The following is a 21263-nucleotide window of genomic DNA, read 5'->3' as shown; positions in this document are numbered from 1 at the left end:
CCTCCAGTTGGAGAAAAAGCCTCTTTTGTGCACGTAACTTCTGGAACACTATTCTGTCTATCGTTTGAGTCCAGCTTCCTTATTTCTAATTTCAATTCGCTTTATATCTCGCCTGTTTATCTCAATCTTTAGCTTCACTTAAAGCGTTTCGCCGAGGTTATTAAACACCTATCAGCTTCATCAGGGATGGAAATAATACAAAATGTTTCTGTCTTAGCATCACGTACATTTTTTTCACTTAAATTAAAAGAAGGATAGAGCCCCACATGGCCCATAAAGAAAACCTGTGCCATTCAGAATTCCCATTTTTTGGTGAATACATGCAAATCACTCTTGGTCATAATGTTATGTTATGACACCATTAAAGCAAATATATCTAAAACATCTTGGTCCAAGTGAAATAAATAGTCCCAACCTATATCACAACGGTGACTTGAATTGACCACTACAAAATCATGCATAAGTAAAAGTGAACAGCCTCATGTGAAATTGCTTGTATAAGTCTGCTTATAGCCCCGAAATTGAAAAGTTTATTTTGACGGTATTTTACCTTATCTTCATATATACTCTTGCCTAAAGGAAGAAACATTTCCTTACTCTAAAGTCTCGGCATGAAGGGAAGACTTCCAATCAATTGCGTTATATTTCAAACACTCCATTCTCAAATAACAGAAATTTCCGATATTTTTTACTTACCTTAATGTAGATAGGACTTCGATATTTTTGATGTCGATATTCCACCACCGATAGTTTTGACGTCGATATTTTTGACGTCAATATTCTGTCAGTGATTCATGTCAGGGACCATGAGGGAAGCATGCCATTAAATACATAAATAAGTAGCCATCAGAATAAAATACAAGCTAACATATTACTCACCTTGGGGAGTAGAGGCGAGAGCTGCCGCTACCCCGTTGGGTAGGGGGTGTCGACAAGCTCCTGTGCAAGCTGGGGATTAACTGCTACGGTGTGCAGGTAGGCGCTATTACTGTACTGCTGGGGTTACAGTTACAGACACACGCTGTTACTTGCGTACACTATCCCTGCTTCAGCATGAGATATTGATCAAGTGGCAGGAATAAAGGTAGGTGCTAACCCTTCTCCTGTTGGAGCTATAGATTTAGTGGCAGGAATGCAGTTAGACGCTATCTCTTCTCCTGTGGGAGCTACAAATCTAGAGTCAGCAATACAGGTAGGCGCTATCTCTGTTCCTGTGGTAATTATGGATCCAAGTGGCCGAGGGTGCAGGCATACGTTTTTACTGATCACCTGGGAGCAATAAATCGAGCAGAAGGGAGTACAGGTGGGCGCTATCACTACTCTGCTGGAGATAGATGCGCACACCATTACTGTTCCCTTGAAAGCTATAAAGAGTGAGGCAGTGCAGGAAGGTGCTATCACTTCTCCTGTGGGAGTTTTGTAGGAAGCAAACTTACATGAAGCGAAGGGTGGAGGTAGGGAAAGCAAAAGCGCGCCATGCACGCGTCATGTAGAACGCTGCGACCTATCCTCCGTAAGCGTGCACATCTGCTGTCCTTTTTGCTAACGCCACAAGCAATACGCGTGCACATCGCCTGTCCTCCATACGCATGCACATCTACTGTCCCCCTTCGGCAAAGAAATCAACAACAATATTCCTCGCCATGGCGTGTAGCGCATGCACTGCATTGTTAGGGGAGACATAAAAACCAAGCATTTACAAATCCAAGAGTCCTCTCTCATGAAAGCTATTGGCTTTGCTTCTAGGCAAGATAAACACAATAATATTTCATATTTTATATTTGATTTGTATTAATTTCTATAGCACTGAATCACCCCACTTAGGACGGTATGCTGATGCCAGGCCAAGGAGCTCAGAAAAGAAAGGTCTTTAAAAGATTCCTGAATTGAGAGAAGCTCTGACATTCATAAAGCTGGAGGGGCAATTAGTTCCAAAGAGTAGGAGCAAGGTGTGAAAATTATTTGCCACCCTTGTGGTCCTTTTTAATTCTAGGGGTACAAAGAAGTAGCTTGAAGCCTGATCGAAGGGGTTGTGAGGGGGTGTACTTGGACAGTTTGGACAAGTAGAAAGGCCCCTGTCCATTGAGAGCTCTATAAACAATGCAGCTGATCCTGAATTTCACCCACTTTTTCACAGGGAGCCAATGGAGTTTTTTAGGAAGTGGGATATAAGCCGTTCTGGGTGGGGCATTTGCTACTAGACGAGCGGCCATGTTCTGTAAAACTTGTAACTTGTTTAAGGAGGCTTTGTTGGCCGAGGCTAGCAGTGAGTTACAATAGTCCAGACAGCTTAATACTAGGGCTTGCATCAATGTTTTTTTTGTGGAAGAAGGCAGCAGGGAGAAAACTCTTCTGGTCAAGCTTAGTATGTGGAAGCATGTGCCCGCAGTTGTAGTGGTGTGAGCCTCAAGAGTGAGATTCTGGTCGATCCTGATTCCTGAATCCTTGACCACTTCTTTAGGAGAAGGGGCCATGCCCAGCTCCTCCTGCCACCATCAGGGAGTCCAGCTTAAAGCTGCTCCTCTAAACAACATAAGCTCTGATTTCTCGGCGTTCAGTTGGGGGAAGTTGATTCTCATCAGTCAGCAATGGTCTTCATGCCCTTAGAAAAGATGAGTTGTATATCAGATCTATTTATCAAAGGTAAGGAGGAGCTGGTTGTCATGCGCGTAGGAAATAGCACTGAACCCTAAGTTCTTCATGAGTTTGGCCTAGGGGGTAACATAAATGTTAAAGAGGATGGGGCTCAAGCAAGAGCCCTGCGGTACCCCCTTGGTGACCTTAGTGGTTTTAGATTTAAAGGTCCCCAATATAACCGTCTGGGTTCTATCTGTGAGAACTTCAGTGCGACCCCCTGTACTTCAATGCCGTGAAGTCTCTCCAGTAGGATCTGGTGCAAGATGGTGTCAAATGCCACCGATAGGTCAAGCAGCACCAGCAGTTCCCACTGACCATTGTCCAGTGCCATTCTGATGTTATCAGTTACCTCAATTAAGGCTGATTTAGTACTGTGCTTTGCCCGGGAGCCTGACTGGGAGACGTCAATGGAGTGAGAGGTTTCAATAAAATTAGACAAATGTCTGTTTATGTGCTTTTCAATAAGCTTGCTCTGAAGGGGGAGTAAAGAGATGGGATGGTAATTGGAAAGCTCGGTAGGTGAGATCTTAAGATTTTTACGAATAGGTACAATTTGAGCTGCTTTCCATTCTGAGGGGAGTCTGCCAGTCCTCAAGGAACTGTTAAGAATGGTACAGGTAGGTGTGGCTAACTGTGCAGAAAATCTAGAAGAGATTTTTGCAGGAAAAATATCTAGAGAGGAACCAGATTTAATTTTGGTAAGGAGAGAATCAACCTCTACCGAGGTGAGATGGGGAAGCAGACAAGCTGTGGGGTATTGTTAGGGGAGGTAGGAAACACTGTTGTAGGGTACAATGAAATTTCATTGGATGAGATAATCTTTTGATAGATGTCTTCGATTTTTTGGGTTAGAAAGGAAGCTATATTGTCACATAGCAACTGTGAAGGGGATTCCGCAGTTTCGCAAGCCCTGGGATTGGTGTAAGACTTAAGGATTTGATAGAGGGTTCTAGAATTGTTCCCAGCTTGCTCCAGCTGATGAGCGATGGGTAGCTTAGGAGCAATTTTAATATTTTTATGATAGGAGGACAGTGTAGCTTCATATCTCTTTTTATCTTGCCCACTGTGTGAATGTCGACATTCCCGTTCCAAATTTTTACATTGGCTCTTTTCAGTACGTAAGGCAGAGGAATACCAGCTAGTGGGTGTGTGTTTTGGGAGGTGTGTCAGTGGCTTCATAGTGGCTACATTATCTATGGTGTCATGTACAATGGAGTAAAAATGAGACAGCTGTTCCTCTACACTATAAGTGTTAGTTTCGATGTTCCAGGAGCAGAAAGGGGACAGGAATGGGTTGGGTTTTAATTTATGCCAAGGTCTATACCAACGTGTGGCGTGAGATGTAGAGAAGGTTCTGGGACTCATAAGTTGGAAATGCACCAGAGAGTGGTCAGACCAGGTCAAAGGTCATGTTTCCCAACAGATGATATTCGTGGAGTTGGATAGAATGAGATCTAAATTGTGCCCTGCCGAATGGGTGGGGGCGTTGTTGATCTTCAAGAGGACAATTGTGGTCAGGTCTTTTAAGCAAGCTTTGGTTTCAAGGTTAAGAGCATTCTCCCTGTGGATGTTAAAATCCCCCAAGAGTTGAAAGTTTCGGTGGAAATGACATGTGGGGAGATAAATTCCATCAATTTGCTAGAAAACCTAATAGCGGGCCTGGGGGTCATAGGTGAGAGCCCCTTTCCAACTATGTTGTAGGTGCAGATTGAGTCTGAAAACAAAGTATTCTATTTCATCCATACACATCTGATCTAACATAGAAATGGATATGGATTCCTTATATATTAGAGCTATACTACCCTCTGCCCGTCCTGTCCTGTCTAGTTTTTTAATTCAATAGCCGTATGGGAGTGCCATTGCAATTGAGGGGCTGGAAGAGGGTTTGATCCAAGTCTCAGTGAAAAATCCAAAGTGAGGATCATTTTCAGACAGGAGATCCCATATATTTACAGAGTCTTTAGGGAGTGATCTAACTTTAGCTAAAAAGCAGTTCCAGCCTATATTAGTGGGTTGGGTCAGGACACATGCTATGAGGGATTTTCCCCCGAGATTCAGATACTTTAATCTGTTTCGGGAGTCATCCATTATGTAGGGAGAGAAAGGGAGTAATGCTCTGGAATCTGTATACCCTGAATGAAAAAGGGCCTTCTAGTAAGATGTGTGAGTGTGTCAAGAGCTCACGGAGGTTAAATCTAATCATAAGCAGTTCGTCCTGTGTGTAGGATCACCGTAGACTCACAACATTGCTGATATCTGCGGGAGAACCGGTACAAAATGGGGTGGTAATGGACGGAGCATCTGAACCAATCAAACACTCACACCCAGTCAAAAGATCTAGGTTTAATCCATCACCGTTCTTTAGCCCACTCTGCCACCCCAGTTCAGACATGGCTATATGCAAATCAGTCTGACCCTGTGCCTCATGGGAACAGTCCAGCCCGAACTGCCAAGCAATCCCTTCCCTGGACCGGAAACAAGTTTCCGAGGACCGGTTTCTGGCATTCCAGCCATCTTCAGTCCGTCTTGTTTGAATCCAGTGGCAAAGTGATCAAGGGACTCACGTCTGAGCATACCCTGCCACACATATGGCGGCCAAAAGCGGTACAAAAGGGGGTGGTAATGGACGGAACATCTGAACCAATCAAACACTCAGACCCAGTCAAAAGATCTAGGTTTAATCCATCACCGTTCTTTAGCCCACTCTGCCACCCCAGTTCAGACATGGCTATATGCAAATCAGTCTGACCCTGTGCCTCATGGGAACAGTCCAGCCCGAACTGCCAAGCCATCCCTTCCCTGGACCGGAAACAAGCTTCAGAGGACCGGTATCTGGCATTCCAGCCATCTTCAGCCCGGCTTGCTTGAATCCAGTGGCAAAGTGAGCAAGGGTCTCACATCTGAGCATTCCCTGCCACACATATGGCGGCCAAAAGCGGTACAAAAGGGGGTGGTAATGGACGGAGCATCTGAACCAATCAAACACTCACACCCAGTCAAAAGATCTAGGTTTAATCCATCACCGTTCTTTAGCCCACTCTGCCACCCCAGTTCAGACATGGCTATATGCAAATCAGTCTGACCCTGTACCTCATGGGAACAGTCCAGCCCGAACTGCCAAGCCATCCCTTCCCTGGACCGGAAACATGCTTCCGGGGACCGGTTTCTGGCATTCCAGCCATCTTCAGCCCGGCTTGCTTGAATCCAGTGGCAAGGTGAGCAAGGGACTCACGTCTGAGCATACCCTGCCACACATATGGCGGCCAAAAGCGGTACAAAAGGGGGTGGTAATGGACGGAGCATCTGAACCAATCAAACACTCACACCCAGTCAAAAGATCTAGGTTTAATCCATCACCGTTCTTTAGCCCACTCTGCCACCCCAGTTCAGACATGGCTATATGCAAATCAGTCTGACCCTGTGCCTCATTGGAACAGTCCAGCCCGAACTGCCAAGCCATCCCTTCCCTGGACCGGAAACAAGCTTCCGAGGACCGGTTTCTGGCATTCCAGCCATCTTCAGCCCAGCTTGCTTGAATCCAGTGGCAAAGTGAGCAAGGGACTCACGTCTGAGCATACCCTGCCACACATATGGCGGCCAAAAGCGGTACAAAAGGGGGTGGTAATGGACGGAGCATCTGAACAAATCAAACACTCACACCCAGTCAAAAGATCTAGGTTTAATCCATCACCGTTCTTTAGCCCACTCTGCCACCCCAGTTCAGACATGGCTATATGCAAATCAGTCTGAACCTCTGTGGGAGAACCAGCAGGGGTCCTGGCTCTTAGCATCGTCCAGGCGCGGATGGGTAAAGATGGGCTTGCCTCTGGCGCACCTTTGGCACGCCAACGGTGCGTCCGCTGCGCGATGAAAAAGCCAGGTTTCAAATAGTGTGAGGAAGCTAGTGTGCTAACCAGCTAGTACCGCACCCCCGAAGCCGGAGTAAATGGAAAGTCGTCAATCCTCTCTATTCTCCACTACAATCGGGCGAACCTGCGGTGACTAGGAGTAGGAGGTAACGAGATCAAAACCTGCTGAGGTAGGAGTAATGCTATTGTGGATCTATTGTACGCTCTTAGATTTTTTGGTACATTTTTAGAAGTAGGTCTTGGATAAATAGCACTCGGCTTTGGCATGCTTTTGGGAATTTGATCTATGGTAGTTTCACTTGGTGATGGCTGTCTGGATTTTGTTGTGTTTTGGTTGTAATTAGTTTCCTGCATGCAGCTGGTCATGCTGTTATCACTTTATTGTCTTTTTGCGTTGGGCTGACTACATAGTTCTCCTTGTACCCTAGGGTTTCATTTATGCCTGTGTCATTATGTTTATATTAGATATTCCAGTGCAACTATTCTGTCCTGAAGATGGTCCTACGGATCGCTGTGACCAAAGAGGACCGAAACGTTGACGCACAACGCCTTTTTTGCAAAACATTGTAAAGTTCACCCAAATATAATTTGTGAATTTCATTGTGTTTAATTTACTTGTATGTGGTTCTATTGTTTACCCACATTATAGGCGAAAGGTGTTCTTTCACTACCACAATACCTTTTATAATCATTTTGGTAGTATTTTTGTTGCCAGACTTTTACTGTTAAAGAAAGCTATCTATTTGTTGAAAATTAAAATAATCTATATTTTTGATACAATTGGATTGTTGCTTGTGAATCCCTATGGTCACCAGAATTAAGTGTTCACGTATGTGACACATATAACATTGAAATTATACTTGAAATGATTCCTTCCTGGACATTTTGCTTCTATTGTTTATGATACCCAGTCCCGGGGGGATTATTGGGTGGCTCTGTTCTATTGCTGAGGTAGGAGGGGAGCATTTTTTAAAACAGAGTCCACACATTCACTAAAAGATAAATCGCAGCTAGCGCGAGTGTCAAGCATCAGCGCGCGTCTGCTGCTCGACGAAAATGCCAGGTTTTAAATAGTGTGCTAGTACCACCCCCCGAACCCCGAATAGGGAGGAAAACACTAAATAAGGAACAGGGACAAAAATATGCAAGAGAACTATACAATATTGACTAAAGGGGTTGATCCAAAGCTCACTCTTTGGGGGATATTCACAAGAACGTGTGCTAAACAGCATCAAAAAATGTTAACGCAACTTTACACATCGCAGCCTATTGCGGGAAAATAACCCTGTATCAACGTGGAATTCACAACATGGCGATACAATGCAATAGTCTGCCGAAACCGCAGGCAATGTCCGCGATACAACCACCTCGACGGAGGTAAAATTACAAACCACAACACCAAAAAACGTGCGATGAGCCCATTCGCAATGAGGTAAGCAGGGATAAGCACCGCCAGGCCCACAACACACATGGCAGGCAGGAATAAGCACAACAGAAGCCTGAAGAAGAAAGACAAACCAAACAGAAAACAGCAGCCAAGCACAATGGGCGCAACCCAAGCCAGTACACAACCCACAAGCCGCATTGGCAATTATTATTATTATTATTGCATTTGTTACGCGCAACAGCTACCCACAAAGGGTTTCCCGGCGCGAGATTTGTGAGGATGTATGAATGAGGTGGGTAGAGACGAGTGCCTAGATGTTAAATAACCAGGTTTTTAAGACTTTACGGAATTTAAAATAGTTATCTTCGTTGCGTACTGAGAAAGGCAAGGAGTTCCAATGCACGGGCCCTTGGTAGCAAAAAGATTTGCCTCCCATGCGGGATAACCTAATTTTGGGGATAACAAACTTTCTTAGTGTAGAGGAACGGAGGGATCAAGGTGGAAGATATGGGCGGGCAATCGAAAGAAGATATTTCGGGGCTTGAGCAGAATTAATTTTGTGCATAAAACAAACGGCGATTTTTATCGCTTAGGAACCTTGCTATTATCAAGGTTTATCTCCTAAGCGATAAAAATCAGCCGAAATGCATGAATATCGCTGAAAAGTAAGCAATATTCATGCATTACTGAGCTAATGCTCTTAGCCATGTTATCCACCTACCATTTGATAACATGGCTAAGAACAGCTCAGGGGCAGGTGTTAGCTTTTGGAGATATTCGCGCTTAGCACGAATATCTCCAAAAGTTGGTAATTGGAGATAGCGATGTTAGCGACTGTTTCCAGTCGCTAACATCTTGGCACGCCCAAGATGGTTGTTATCTCCTACTAGCTGTCGCTAACTGGTGTTAGCGACAGCTAGGTAATAGGGAGATAATTTGATCTCCGCTTTCTTGGCTTTTAAAGCCAAAAAAGCGGAGATAAACCCCCATGATAATATGCCCCAAAGTGCTTTAAATTTGATTCGGTTTTCAAACTTCAGCCAATGAAGGTCCCGAAGATATTGGGTAGTAGAGGTGTATATAGGAATATTGCATATCAGTTTGGCCACTGAATTTTGAATTGCCTGTAGTTTACGGGTGGTTGCTTTCTTTGAGCCTAAATAAAGGACATTTCCATGGTCAATCCTTGAGGTGATCAAGGCATTGACTACGGTTTTCTTTGTTGGCTCGGGCAACATCCAGCATATCTTTTTCAGACATTTTAAAATGGCAAAGCACGTAGTTGCGGTTTTTTCAGCTTGCTTGTGCATCTTAGGAGAGTCATCAATGATGACACCTAGATTGCTCGCTTGTGGGACTGGGACAGGAAGCATGCCCATTTCATTTGGCCAATGTTGTGGGCCCCACAGGCTTTTGTTTTTGCCTGATATAATAACTTACGTTTTTTCCACTTTTAATTGGAAAAAGTTGTTCTGCATCCAACCTGCTATTTTAATTAAACCTAGTTTGAGTGTGGAGGGGGCGTCCATGTTCTCAGATGTAAGGGAGAAAATCAACTGCACGTCATCCGCGTATGAATACATTGATAGACCAGCTTCTTCCACCAGCTTAGCCAAAGGGCTTACATACAAATTAAACAGTAGAGGACTCAGTATAGAACCCTGTGGTACACCATGTTCAAAGACATAAGTGTCTGAGCATATTGTATGAGAAAAGACCTGAAACGCCCTTCCAGTCAAAAAGGAGACGAGCCACTCTAATGCTGAACCACAAATGTCTAGAGAGCAAAGCGTATTGATTAAGACAGTATGTGATACAGAATCAAAGTCGGCACTTAAATCCAACAATATAAGGGCCACAGTCTCTCCCTTGTCCAAAATGCAACAAATGTTTTCCGTGACTCCTAATAGAGTGGTTTCCGTCGAGAAGCCAACTCTTAACCCAGATTGACAGGGAGGTAGTAAATCTTGGGTGGTGAAGAATTCAGTAAAGGTTTGGTGCACATGTTTTTCTAGTATCTTGAAGAAGATGGGAGATGGGCCGGAAGTTGGAGGGCTGATTAGGATCAGTTCCAGCCTTTTTTTTAGCAGTGGATGGGTCATAGCATGCTTCCAGTTGGCAGGCACAGTATTTTCTTGTAGGGAGATGTTAAGAAGGTCTGTGATAGTCTCCAATAAATGTGAGCCAAGCTTTTTGAGTATCGTGCAGGGTAGACGGTCATTTGGCGACCCAGATTTAATGGTATTAAGCAATTTGAGTAGAGTCTCAGTATTTAGTCTGGGCCAGCTGTCCAAAATACTTCCAGGATTCTGAAAAGCATCTGTATTTGCTTATTGATTTGTGAGCAGAAGGACACAGTCGCATTGTACCAGAGGGGAAACCACTATTCTGGGCTGCTGTAATTCCTTGATAGATTTTGTCCACCTTTTGTGTAAAAAAAGATGCTAATGCTTCACATTGCAATTTATTTAGGTCTGGAGGTGTGGCTGCAGTTTTAGATCCTGCAAGTTCTTTCACCAACTTAAATAAGGTTTTGGAGTGATTTAGGGCCTACGCAATGGTGGAACACACGTGGTCTGCTCGTGCCTTATTGCAGAGGGTCCGATATTTGTTTAATCTACTTTTATACTCTTTTTTCGCCTCCGGGGAATGGTTTTTTCTCCATCTGCGTTCAAAGGTTTTGCATTCACATTTTTCTTTTTTTAGTAGCTCAGTAAACCAAGGGGCAGGAGGTCGTAGGCCCTTGCGCTTTGCCATGGACAATGGGAGGCAAGTATCAGTTGCCGTCAAGATCCAGTTCTGAACTGCTATAGATAACAAATGTACAGATTGTTTTGAACAGGGATGGTGTGAGTCAAAGAAAGTGTATAAAGTTTCCATGTCCAGCTTTTTCCAATTTCTTATCTGCCTTGGTTGATCTGAGTTGCAAACAAAACAGGTGATGGACAGAATGTGGATCAATGTCACACAATCACCCCAGTCCAAAGATCTGGGCCAAATCCATCGTTTTTTTTGCACTCCACACCACCCTGGGTTAGACAATGGCGATATGCAAATCAGCTCTGACCCTGTGCCCCATGGGAACAGTCCAGTCCGAACTACAAAAGCCATATCCTTCCCAGAACGGAATCAAGCATCCGAGGACCGGACCGGTTTCGAGGTAACACCTCTCATCAGCCCGGCTAGCTTGACTCCAGTGGTGTGGAGTGCCTGGGACCCACGTCTGAGCATCCCCAGCGCACTTATAGCGGTATTGCAAACAAAACAGGTGATGGACAGAATGTGGATCAATGTCACACATTCACCCCAGTCCAAAGATCTGGGCCCAAATCCATCGTTTTTTTGCACTCCACTGGAGTCAAGCTAGCCGGGCTGATGAGAGGTGTTACCTCGAAACCGGTCCGGTCCTCGGATGCTTGATTCCGTTCTGGGAAGGACATGGCTTTTGTAGTTCGGACTGGACTGTTCCCATGAGGCTCAGGGTCAGAGCTGATTTGCATATCGCCATTGTCTAACCCAGGGTGGTGTGGAGTGCAAAATAACGATGGATTTAGGCCCAGATCCTTGGACTGGGGCGAGTGTGTGACATTGAGCCACATTCGGTCCATCACTTGTTGTGTTTGTAGTTGGTTGATCTGAGGGCACATTACACTTATGTAGAACTACTTGGAGTGAAAACCTAATCAAATAATGACCTGACCAGCTGAGTGGCAGCGCCCGGAGAACATTAATTGCCTTAAGATTGGAAAAGATAGGATCAAGTAAATGACCAGCAGTATGGGTTGGTCCCGAATTTAACAGGGTTAGGTTCAGGGTGGCTAAATCGGATATAAACTCCAAAGTAGTGGCGCAAGTTAGATTTTCTAAATGTGTATTAAAATCTCCAATAAGAGAAAAACTGGCAGCTGTCATCGCTAAGGGACTTATGATTTCCGGTAGAGCAGTTATCCATGCTGTGGCAGAACCGGGTGGACGGTAGACCAGCAAGCCAGAGAACGAAAAGTTAGGGTTGAGGGCAAGCTTGAAAACTGCTGCTTCGCCATTAGCGTTGGGAAGGCGCGTGAAGTCACAGTTGTACTCTTTTTTAAAGAGAACAGCTATGCCGCCTCCTGTTTTATTGAGGCGGTCAAATCTCTCTATTGCATAATTGTCAGCCACAGCCACCGCAATGTCAGTTAAGAAGAGGGCGTCAGGCTTTTCATCTACTAACAGGTCAAAAATTTCTAAGTTATGTTGGGTAGGACCTGCAGTTCAGGCTAAGAAAGGAGAATGTTTTACATCTGGATTGCCAGTGATCGTTTTTGTGACTTTTCCTGTCCTTGAAGAGTTTACGCCTAATTATAATTGATAAGCTGCAGTTCGTACAAGTAGAAGTTTTGCCCCTCAAATGTAATTTAGAGCAGTTCGGTTCTATTGGGGTCCTAAGGGCCATGAGCTGTTTAGGCTTGGGTCTCAACCTCTGTCGGGTTGTTAATAATATCCATATATATAGGAGTATAGCCAGGATTTCTGGCCCTGGGCCCGATCCAGGTACGGACGGGCGCAGACGGGCTTGCCTTTGGCGGGCCTTCGGCACGCCATCCGCGCGCCCGCTGCGCACGTCCGCTGTGCCTCCGTGTAGATGATACCATTAAATGCTTGCGAGAGCGGGAGGGCAGGGCTGCTAGACCGCTAACCCCGACCTCTACCAAGATGGCGGCCAAAGAGGAGATCATCCGTTCCACACCCCCAGACAGCACCTACTCGGCTGTAAGTGGGGGGAAAGCGCTTGTGCAGTGCAAATGAGCAGAGAATTTGGCAAAGTAAAATTAAAATAATAAAAACATGCAGCTGGACTCTTCACGGCCTCCGCCTCAAGAAGTAGCGTTTTTACAAATCCACACGCATGAACCTAAGCGCGACTTTTAAGCTTGCGAGAGCGGGAGGGCAGGGCAGCTAGACCGCTAACTTCAAACCTCCACCAAGATGGCGGCCACAGAGGAGATCGTCCGTTCCACACCCCCAGACAGCACCTACTCGGCTGTAAGTGGGGGGAAAGTGCTTGTGCAGTGCAAATGAGCAAAGAATTTGGCAAAGTAAAATTAAAATAATTAAAAAATGCAGCTCGACTCTTCCCGGCTTCCGCCTCAGGAAGTAGCTTTTTTTACAACAAAACATTGCACATGGCAGGCGATCAAGGACAAGGGGAATGCAGCCTGAGAGTTGAGGAGGATAATGGAAGAAAACCAGAACATCTGAAATTATGCCAAACCCACAAACAAGCAGAAACATGCCAAAAACAAGAAGGCAGCAATGCACACCGGAGGTGGGAGTCCAGCGCCACACCAGGAGCTGGATGACATGGAGGAAATGTTGTCCACCACATCAGTCTGGAGATGGTGGCAGGACGCTGGGACCAGAAACTCCCCCGAACAACAGTCATAACAGCAACAGGGAGAGGAACCAGCAGGGACAGGGAGAAGGGGGGATGGGCAAAATGGCACACATGCACAATTCCGCACAGTACAATTGCAGACAAACCATGCCCAAGAGTAACAACACCAACCTAAAGCACAAGTCACACAACCTGGCAATATTACACCACTAAACAAGCACAGAAGTGAAAACCACACTGCCTGAATCAGAGCTGAAGGGACTTCTCACACACAATGCAGCACACACATATAGGAAGCAGAGCACCCCAACGCTGAGGTGACATGGTAACGTCCACTAAAGACAGCACACTGTGACGTTGCAGGGCCCGTGCCCATCATGCTTACACAATGACCACAAGGATACACTTGCTCAGATGGTGTGAATGGCTACAGGCACGTGTGCAAAGCCACATTTATTAGCAGGCACACATACCGAGAGACAAGGGCTGCCTGATGTAGTCAGTAATCAGCAACAGTGTACATCGTAAAGAACACAACCATTCAACCATAAAGGCCCCATGATTTGTGCTGCAAAGAGTTAGTGGCCCCGGATGCACAGCATCCTGCATGGGCCTACCGCCACGGGTCGCTGACTTGCAGGGCACAGGAGCAGGGTCACAAGCGCAGAGCAGGTGTCCGTAGATGACAAAGGGGCTTGTTGCGGAGTGTCTCGGTGGACAGTGGAAGGTGTACCCCCAGGGCATGATGCAGAGAGCAGGAACCCACTGAAACAGCCACCATGGTGTAGATGAATGGAACAGTAACATGTCAGACACCAAGTCTGGTCCAGCCAGATGAAGATGCAGAAAACCACCAGGCCATGGACTCAGGCGCCACCAAGGTCTAACCATATAGTGCCCATGTCGTGTCCCCACAAGTTTTACCTGATATACTTGTGGAGTTATCTTGCAGGGACGATGTGAGCAACCTCCATCGTCCCCCTCCTTACCCGATCAAAGATGGCTATACAGATTTACGCAAGGGTGAGAACAGGGTAAGGTGCCCAAAGGTGTTTGGACGGGATGTCGTCTGTGAAGACCAGGTGGGGAGTCTCACTAGACTGAGGGTGCTCTTCTGGACATCGCAGGCTAGACAAAGGAATAATCAAGTGGTTAGTGCGTCTGCCCTCCCTTCTTACTCGATCATGCATGTACAGCAACCACACAGCACACAAAAGCGATACAAGGATGTATAGACACCTGGAAGACGAAGACTGGTTCTCTGTTAGGACAGGAAAGCGGGCAGAACCAACTTTAGTTCCTGCCACGCCAGAAGAGGGTAGTATCGGTGTTCCTGCCGTCTGTGCCAGGAAGGTGAAGGGAAAGACACGCAGACCTGCGTGGTAGCTGGGCAGTTTGTGAAATAAACAAGGGCGCTCCTGCACGATAATGAGAGCATAAAAGAAAGAACCGTGAGCATGCTTCCCTATGCGTGTCACGGGTTAAGTAAATCAACAGGCGCTCCTGCACCAAGGAAAACAAGGTGCAGCCGCAATCACGCTTCCCTGTGCGTGTCACAGATGCCAGCAGTAACAGGTGCTCCTGCGCCGAGGAAAACAAGGGGAGGCCGCGATGACGCTTCCCAATGCGTGTCATGGATGCCAGCAGTAACAGGTGCTCCTGCGCCGTGGAAAACATGGTTCAGCTGCGATCACGCTTCCCAATGTGCGTCGCGGATGCCAGTAGTAACAGGCGCTCCTGCGCAGAGGAAAACAAGGTGCAGCCGCGATCACGCTTCCAAATGCGTGTGGCAGGTAGAGAGGTAGTCGGCATTTAAATGCCACTAGGGAGCCGGGAGTTGCAGAAGCAAGACGCCGTGACCACGCTTCCCAATGCGTGTCGCGGGTTACTGGCTAGCGAGGGTACTCCTGATGGGGAGGGGCTGCCAGCCGAAAGGCACTTCAGCATGTCTGGAGGAGACAAGGTATCTGTGGCGTCGAAGACAGCGGCAGGCATCGGGCGTAGCACAGTACTAGAAGCACTGACGGGGATGTGGCTGCGGCTATAAGCGGTGTCACCCCGAAGTTCTTCTTGTCCGCTCAGGTGTGCTGCCTGGTTAGAGCTCTAGACCGCTGACCGGTTTAGCAGTGTTGTTTTTTCACATGTACCGGAACCCACCACATGCATACCGCTAGTCCTCCGGGGTGGAACCATGACAGCGCATGACTCATTCCACATAGAGTTAGTAGCACCAGTGCCGTTAGGGGATGCCGCCTGCAATGAGGCGTGTCCAACAGTGTGGACTCCTCCACATCTTACCCAAGACACAGTTCCACATGTGTGACCTACTGGACCGCAGTGTAGGCCTGAGGCAGAGGTCATCTGGGCCATTCACCGAGTGTCGCGGCGTAGGTTGGATGGGCCCACCGGCCTGCGCAATTGGGGTTCAGTGGCACCACGGGACGTGGACTTGTGGTGAAAAGGGTTGTGGTACCAGGTCAGTTGTTGATAGTGTTCGATCACCTCCGTGACTCTGATCCGGCTTTCATCCGGTCTGAGACATATCTTCCTCTTACTCCTCTCCGTGTGTTCACTGGTGTTGACTCTCCCAATCATGATTCGCGACTACGTGCTGTATGTGGGACTCACTGGTCCGCAGGGTAGGCCTGAGCCATTATCCACCTGTCTCAGGCCTGCATTGAACAGGGTTAGTGGCACCACGTTTCATTGGCTTGCGTTGAACAGGGCTAGTGGCACCACATGTCGCGGCTTGCGTTGAATAAGGTTAGTGGCACCACGTGTCTCCGGCTTGCGTTAAACAGGGTTAGTGGCACCATATGTCGCCGGCTTGCATTGAACAGCGTTGGTGGCACCACGTGTCGCCGGCTGGCGTTGAACAGGGTTAGATGCACCACATGTAGCCGGCTTGCGTTGAACAGGGTTAATGGCAACAAGTGTCACCAGCTTGCGCTGAACAGGGTTAGTGGCACCACGTATTGCAGGCCTCCCATATGGAATTATGCCTCACTGATCAAAGGGAGTCTACTGCTGTGGCCGCTGCCACGGACTTGGGGTCACTGCCATTAGGTACTCAGGACACAGTTCTGCATGTGGGACCCACTGGGCCAAAGAGAATGCCGGTGGAGTATGTAAATGAGAAAGGAGTAATGTGGGTCAGTGTTGGGGGGGCCAGCTATGGCCTGTGGAGGCTGCAGAGGTCTCAGGACTGGTGCTTGGAGCTTGCACCGACATGTGGTGGGCCCTCTTTGACACACACTGGTGTAGGCAGGTGAGCGGAGCCTTGTTGGTGCGCTGGGCCAGGAATGACGAGTCTGGGGACCAGCGGCCTGGTGTACAGCAGGCACACAGGGGCGCAGACCCCGTCGTGCTCGGTGCAGGACTCGTGGTGGGCTGAGAGGCGCCACCCCGGCAGATACTTTGTCCATTCCGAAACAGAACCACGACCAGTGCGACAGGCTTCTTGTTCACACCACTATGCAGGCCTCGTGTACGCAGTGTAGTGTAGTTCCTATATTCCCAATAGGCTCTGCGCATTGAAATAACATAAACGATAGTTTAGAAGTAGGACTGAGGTCGACTAGGTCTCTATTGAAGACTTAATTGTTAGACTTAATTGTGTGTGCCAGCTAGCTCAGAGGTCACTAGAAACTTTCTCGAGTAAACAAGAAGGTGTTTAGCTTTCCTGAATAGACAAGAAGGGATTAGCTTCTGACAACCGCATAAACATTACAACTTTGCTCCCTCCAGAATAAGGAGTGTATCTCCAGAGTTGTGGAAACAATAGATAGCTATTTTACTCAGTCAATCGAAATGCAGAAAAATAGAGAGACGGGCGTTTTCAATAAAAGGGTTATTTATTGAGCAGTCTTCTTTCTCATGCAAGAGAAATGAATTGCCACAATTGTAATACTTGTCATAAAGTAAAGTGCGTACTGTAAAAGGAATATTATGAAATAATACTGTAAAAGCATTTATATGGTTTCCAAGCCATAAGATACTTAAAATGGATAAAATACATACAACGATAAAATAATGACTAAATGTACTCAACTGGTATTTCTAAGATACGCCTACCCCCGAAAAAATGGTCTTAAATACATGTGCGATGCCATTGGTATCTGACATGTTTAAGATTTGACTTAACATTTCTACAAAATGTACGGGGCAATTTGTTGATAATAATGCATGTATCTCTGCTGCTGTCCTTGCAACTTGCAGATCATACGTTTCTCTAGACGAGGTTAAAGGCACAGTTGTTTGTAAAAGAATAGACTTCATTCTGCTTAAAGTATCAATTCGAATAGAAGAGATATTCTAAGAAGGCCATATTGCCGCCTCCATGTCTGGATTGCTGTTTGGATACAATACTTGCAACAAGTGACCATGGAAGTAACGCTCACGAGATAGGCTTTTCCTGGCACCATGCCGCAGCTGTGGTCACTTATTAGAACATAGCTGCCGTTGGAAAGCTGTCTGAAAAAAGGCTTTATCTGTGTAGCAGGGGTGCCGTGCAGGTGACATGAAAGGTTATTTGATGATCCTTCGCAGGCTCCATGCAAGTTAATTCCTTGACACAGAAGTGTACCACTTAGTGATTTTTTACAGTTGTTACCACTAAGAAATACCTCTTTCTTGCCCCCACTCCAACATCTATGTGTATAAGGCAAATTCCAGGTTGACTTGATGTATCCTTTACCCAACCTTTTATACAGGCCTGCTGGTATATACTTTTGGCAGTATTGAAACTGAAAAGTTGTTATCGGGATTGTAATCGTCCCATGGATTATCCACTCAATGACCGGTCGTTCTGACATTGTCAATGGTAATTTTTCTAGTTTTTCAATGCTCAGTACCGTATAGTCTGCCCCTCTTTGTGCCAAAGAGATTTGTTTATCAGTAAGGTTAAACATAGAAAATAATGATGTTGTGTTGATTAGACGCAATGGCACGTTGCCTGAACGCAAATTTTGTAACGTCCAGCCTAACTGTACAATAGAACGTAATTGGGACTGGCCTTGTTGTAACATTAGCATATCCTGTTCTATTATATCAATAGCAGATGATACAATGCTGTCCAGTGAATACATTCTGGAAGACAGAGTCGTTAACCCATTGTCCACTACAGAAAGTGATTTTTACAAATTAATACGATCAATTTCTTGTATTTTTTCTGCAGTTTCAATTTGTGTTATTTTCCAGGCTTCATTATAATCTGCGTATATATCGGCGTATATGAAACGTTTTTGACGCTGTTTGCGAGGTCCCAGTAAGAAATCTCGCAAGTCAGCACCTTCTTTAAGTAAAGTTAAGTGTTGCTTAATTTCGGGTAGTGTGGATTTCTGTAGCCATTCAAGGCATAGTTTTCCTACACTGTATGTTGTTATTATCCCTGGATGTTGTCTTTGGGAAAATCTTGGGTCTGACCTGTTCTGTTTGAACCCCTGAATTTTGTTCAGGAATCTATCTTGACAGTTATTAGTGTCTGTGGGCCAGATCAACCATTTGTTCCAATCAGGATTTGTTCTGTTTTGTTTTAAAATATAGGACACGTCTAACCGCTCATCTGTAGTGTTATTCTTATCAGGCATAGGCTTTGGTATAGACGGGTTGTTTAAATCTTTTATCTTGGCTAGACCAAGACAGGTTGTTTGTTGAATGGTGTCAATCAGGAACATTATTTGTTCTGGGATCATGCAGGCTCTGAATAATGATTCTAGTCCTTGTACCTGCCATTCTTTTGTACCCCAGACAGTTTTTGTCTCAATGTTGTTTTTCCAAAATTCAAAACCAAATGTAGACATTTTTTCATAAAATTTTTCCGAATAAATCAGTTTAGTGTTTGTCAACATGTTTTTCATTCCTGTCTTATTCATAATTTCAAAATAAAACGTTTCTAGATCAGTGATATTAAACCCTGAGAAGTATGGGAATTTTTCATAAAATGTTTGCAAACTGCCTTTTGGTGGAGTTGGACAATGTTTCCATTGATTATAACTGAAAACATTTCTAGGATTACCAGATTTATGCAAATAATGATGCCCAAAATGATTAAAGCAATACATTTCATCATAATTCGATGAACTTTGTAAATAATCATGTTCTGTAAATTTTGATGACATTTCTAAATCTGACATCATATTATTAATAGTTTCAAAGTCCTAATCATCAGAGAAAGTACTAGGTGATACAAAGTCACTTAAAGAAATCTTGAACTGGTATGGATATTTCAAGAGTTCAACCGGGCCATAGATTTCGTAATCAGTATTGTCCCATGCTACACCACAAAGTATAGGGAGGGCTGTGATGTTCACTGTTGATAGTTCTCTTTTTTCAATGTGAGATGATCTGTGAGGTTTTAGAACCAAGTTGATGCTCTGACTTGCTGTGTCCATTGTATTGTATTTTCCATCAATTATTCTTCCCAAGCTTAGAATTAAAATGAGCCAGAGCAGGAGGAAAAGTACACCTAACACAATCCACAATTCAATCCACGGTGAAATCAGATATGTTTCCCCAAGTTGATGAAAGAGTTCTGTAATTTTGTCTTTGAAAGTTTTGTTTGCTGGCTTGTCTCCATTTTCACTTGGATCATCAGAAAAGTCATCGAAGTTGATAAAGTAGCCAGATGCAGTTCTGTCAATTGTTGGAATTACTTCCGGATTTTCTTTATTCTTTGGATTTGCTTCTTTCTTTGTCATATTAGTATAGTCAGATGCTACATCATTGTAGACAGGTGTTTCTTGACGAACTGTTGCAATTTGGGTTTCAAGAGGCACAAGATCCATGGCTTTATTGCATAGTCCTTTTTTATTCACTGCAGGTTTATCTAATGTGATTAGTCTCTCGGTTTGAACCTCTTCGATTGTAGCAAGGTTTGGTCTTCTGCTACATCTTGGGAGTCCACTGGGCCTACTACTTATTATTGGCCACATGGTTGTGGTTTTACCAGGTCGATTGATACAACTCGGTTCTCCTTTTTACTAGCAAGGGGCGGTAGTACTACTGATCTTGTTCCGCTGATAGCTAAGACAGGTACTGCTTTTCTGTAAGAAGGCCCAAATTCCTTCTTCACCGCAATCTTTTCTCTGATCAGATCCCCAATCTTTGGAATCCGGACAGGTCTTGCTGGGACAGGTGGTTTCTCTTCAGTGGCCGTTGGCTTTAGCTTTGTGTTACTTAGACTTCTTCTTGTTTCATTCAAATCCTGTAAAACAGCCAAACGATCTTTGATATCAAAAGCTTTTTGTTCCACCACTGAAGTCTGACAATCGAGGTCTTCGATTATCATTCTTGTCCCAAACAAAAGTTCATACGGAGTGATTCCACCCAGAGAATTTTTGGGCAGATTGTTAATACTACGTTGGACACTTATTAGATGTTTGACCTACCCATCACCCGAACCTAATACCCTCGCTGTTATAGATTGCTTTAGGTCACAGTTTTTTCTCTCCACTAGCGCATTTCCCTCAGGATGGAATGGACTAGTACCGCAAAGCAATGCCCATGCTGGCCATGGCCTCCTTGTAAGCTCGAGAGCTAAACGCCGGACCCTGGTCAGAATGTAGCATGCCAATTGCGTATGTGCCGATAAAGACTCGCAAATCTTTTATAACAGTTCTGGCGTCAGCTGAGCGCTGGGGCCACATCCAAATGAATCTCGTGCAGGAATCCACTGCGACCATGATGTATTTATAGTTGCCATCCCTTTGTAAGGAACAACATTGGTCCAGGTAAACACATGCTAATGGTTTGTCTGAGATTAGAAGGGGCGTCTGCGCAGGTCGTTTCACTGTTGATACCTTCATTTTTTGGCATATTTCACATTCTAAAACATAGTTTCTTGTCTGTTTTCTCATGCGTGGCCACCAGTATCTCTGCTTTATTAACGATACTGTGGCGGAAACACCTGCATGTGCAGAGGCGAGCCCTTCGTGTGCCGCTAAGATTAGTCCTAACCTATGTTCCATGTTTGGAATTGCCTTATCCCCCACTCCAG

General features: G+C 45.4%; 1 protein-coding gene across 1 annotated transcript in view; it reads left to right on the top strand.

Moving 5' to 3' along the window:
• LOC147701364 (B-cell receptor CD22-like) overlaps window positions 1-21263 on the top strand; it is a 351247-nt gene that overhangs the window by 260556 nt on the left and 69428 nt on the right. The gene's annotated exons all lie outside the window — the stretch shown is intronic.

This window comes from Lissotriton vulgaris, chromosome 7, assembly GCF_964263255.1.
Source record: "Lissotriton vulgaris chromosome 7, aLisVul1.2, whole genome shotgun sequence".
NCBI classification, from domain to species: domain Eukaryota; kingdom Metazoa; phylum Chordata; class Amphibia; order Caudata; family Salamandridae; genus Lissotriton; species Lissotriton vulgaris.
Note: the sequence above shows the minus strand (reverse complement) of the source record. Positions and strands in the feature narration are given on the sequence as shown.